The following is a 3821-nucleotide window of genomic DNA, read 5'->3' on the forward strand; positions in this document are numbered from 1 at the left end:
GACGCTCAACCGACAGAGCCCCCCAGGTGCCCCCCCAATCTACATTTGTTTACTCAAACAGATGATTCTACTTGTTTCCCAGGAACTCCTAAGTTGTGTTTAACTATCACTTGTATACTAACAAATCTAACTTTCTTTACAAGAGAGATTTTATCAAAATATCCCTTTGCACTTATGTAGTGTCAAGTCAGCCTTGCTATTTCTCGTTTAGGACAATTCTGGGTTAATATTTTCATGCATTCTTAGTCATGGTACCAGCTGCACAGGATTTCAGGGATTTTTTCTTTTGGGTCGATATTTTAAATTATTATATACTTACGATCTTTGTCATTACCGTGATTGTAACACATTACTAAGACTAAGGCGATGACTTCATCAACGCCCTCCACTCAAAGACCACCAGGACCACACCTGTCGGCAGAGAGGATCACAGTGGATCGGGACATTGGATGACCACAACTCATGAAGGTGGGCGGAGGTGTCGGTGTGAGGGACACACTGTGACATGTACCGCGTGAGGATGTGTTCTGACATGACGCATGCAGACGTGTGACAGATGATGGGGGCGTGTGGGAAGGGCTCCTTTATTCTGGACTAGATGCCGTCAGGAGGTACAGGTAAGTTTGTGATTGGAGATCTTCACACTTCTGGTCTAGAAAGCAGGCGGGATGCGGTGCAGCTCAAACTATGAATAAAGAGGCAACACGGGGTGCCTGGGTGGCTCAGTCGGTTAAGTGTCCTAGGTCATGATCTCCCAGTTCGTGAGTTTGAGCCCCGTGTCGGGATCTGTGCTGACAGCTCAGAGCCTGGAGCCTGCTTCGGATTCTGTGTCTCCCTCCCTCTCTGCCCCTCCCCTGCTCATGCTCTGTCTCTCTCTCTCAAAAATAAAATAAACATTTTTAAAAAATTAAAAAAAATAAAAGAGGCGGCAGGCACATCAGCAAGAAGCAGGAAATATGTGGGGAGCTGTATGGACTGGACTCTATTTTTTAGCCTCTTTACACCCATGACCGTATCGTGGTCTTCATGTGCCTTGACGCATCACAGACAAGGGAGTGCCTCGTCCGAGAACAGGCGGGTGAAATGGTTTCTGCTCAGTGAATGTCACAGCCCAGTACCGAGCGCCGGGCCGGCTTCCGTGTCTGAGGCTATGACTGCCTCACTGACTGTGTGAACACGGACGTGCTGCTTACTCATATCCGGCAGTGTGTTAAATGTCCTCCTTAAGGGAACCCTGTCAGCACATAGAAATCTAGTTGCTGCTCAGCAAATTCTACAAGGTACATACTATTTTTATCTCCTTGTAGGAGGTAACTGAGGCCTGTAAGTGCAGGTGATTTTCCAAAAACCACAAGAAAGGAACCAACTCAGGATCAAGATTCAAATCCAGCCTTTCTTTCCCAGACTCTATACTCAGCGTCAGGGGCTGAGTGCCACACACCTGGCTCAAAGCACACCATCACATTCCGTGCTGATCCAGGCACTGTAGGCACTTGCCCACATGGCCTCGGGCTCACGGCCGCCCACCCTCCTGCTCGTGCTCACTCCCGTGGTGCTCCCCGGGGTCACCCCCTCATTACATGCACTGACCATCCCTCTCAGACCTGAGTGTAATAAACTGTTGTCCTGGGGCATCCTGTGCCCCCTCCTGTGACCATACGACACTGGCCAACCCCTAATGGCCACAGAACAGGTGCCCATTCACAGCCTCTAAACACGAATTCTGGGGTTGTCCCTGCAAAACTGCAGAGTCAGAATCAGAAAGGCACCAGAGAGAAAAGGAACACCACTTCACAAGGAAAACCTCACCTGGGTATTTGCAACTGTAAACTATTTGTAGACCATGTTTGAAATCAGGGATTTCACGGTTATGCTATGAACAAGCAAGAGTCCCACGGAAAATGTCACAGACAGACTATTTCCCACCGTCGGTGCTGAAATCGCAATGTTGTTGGGATCCACACCTTCCGTGTTGTTAGCTCAGTGTGTTGTCGGCCGGTGACCAGGTCATATTGGGGGACTGAGGACAGCAGAGAGGAAAGCCCATTCCGACATCGGCTGGAATGACTACACATAAGTATTACTCTCTGAAGACACAGGTATCTTTATTTTCCATTGACACTACCAACTTCCTGTACATTTCCTTTGCCATTTCCTTCCCCCAAGTCCCCGTGGAACCGCTCCCCTTACACATCATCTCAGACGTGAAGCCCAACCAGCCCCACCCAAAATACAACCAGACTCCCACCACGCCAGATCAGTTGCCGTCTCTGTGTCAACTGGGGCAGATCAACAAAAGCATAAGTGGACTATTCTTCTTCCACTGGGAATAATACAAGGAGACACCACTGGGTGAAGCATTACGAACCAATTACACATCTGTCACAGTTAGAAGCGTCCTGTTCAGCACAATTCCCAGCAAGGAAGGAGTAAGGGAGGAAGGACACGTTTCCATTCTGGGGTCAGTTTTCCATTACACCTCTAAGGAATGTGGACAGCACACACTGGGAAGCAGCATTTCCAGAAACCGTTAGTTTCCTCAAGGCAGTTCTGCCTGGAGCTCCGCGTAATAACGGATTCCCAGCACAACTAAGACTCACAACAGCAACAACGCTGTTTTTTCTAGTTGTTGACAGACAAGTAGGGAAGATGAATGTGTTTGGCTCCCCTCCCACACTCTTGAGCTGCAAGACCATGACTCTGGGAGGAGGCCACTACATAAGCAATATTTGGATTTTCACCCATTAGGAGTTAAGTCACTTAAAAAAAATTTTTTTAGGGGCGCCTGGGTGGCTCAGTCGGTTAAGCGTCCGACTTCAGCTCAGGTCACGATCTCGCGCTCCGTGAGTTCGAGCCCCGCGTCGGGCTCTGGGCTGATGGCTCAGAGCCTGGAGCCTGCTTCCGATTCTGTGTCTCCCTCTCTCTCTGCCCCTCCCCCGTTCATGCGCTGTCTCTCTCTGTCTCAAAAAATAAACGTTAAAAAAATTTTTTTTTAATTTTTTTTAATGTTTATTTATTTTTGAGAGAGAGAGAGAGAGAGAGAGACCGAGCAGAGGGGCAGAGAGAGAGGGAGACACAGATTCTGAAGCAGGTTCCAGGCTTTCAGCTGTCAACACAGAGCCTGATGCAGGGCTCGAACCCAAAAACTGTGGGATCATGACGTGAGTCAAAGTCGGATGTTCAACTGACTGAGCCACCCAGGCACCCCATGAGTAAGTCATTTTACTGAGAAAATCATGACAGCTGTAGAGGAATTAAAGAAATACAAACCAGAAGGAAAATGTCATAATGTTTACGTACTTAGTACTATCAACTAAGAATATATATTTCAAAAAACTAACACGAGAAGTTAATCTTCTAGAATGGGATATTTTAAAATAATTTCTCAGTTGTGAAACATAAAACATATAATCTTTTTTTTTTGAATTTTTTTTAACGTTTATTTATTTTTGAGACAGAGAGAGACAGAGCATGAACAGGGGAGGGTCAGAGAGAGGGAGACACAGAATCTGAAACAGGCTCCAGGCTCTGAACTGTCAGCACAGAGCCCGACACGGGGCTCGAACTCACGGACTGCGAGATCATGACCTGAGCCAAAGTCGGCCGCTTAACCGACTGAGCCACCCAGGCGCCCCAAACATATAATCTTAAAGCGTGCAACAGATGTGGAGTGCCGGGGTGGCTCAGTCGGTTAAGCATCCAACTTCGGCTCAGATCAAGATCTCACGGTTTGTGAGTTCAAGCCCCATGTCGGGCTCTGTGCTGACAGCTCAGGGCCTGGAGCCTGCTTCAGGTTCTGTGTCTCCCTCTCTCTCTGCCCC

Source organism: Prionailurus viverrinus, chromosome A2 (assembly GCF_022837055.1).
Source record: "Prionailurus viverrinus isolate Anna chromosome A2, UM_Priviv_1.0, whole genome shotgun sequence".
Taxonomy (NCBI): Eukaryota; Metazoa; Chordata; class Mammalia; order Carnivora; family Felidae; genus Prionailurus; species Prionailurus viverrinus.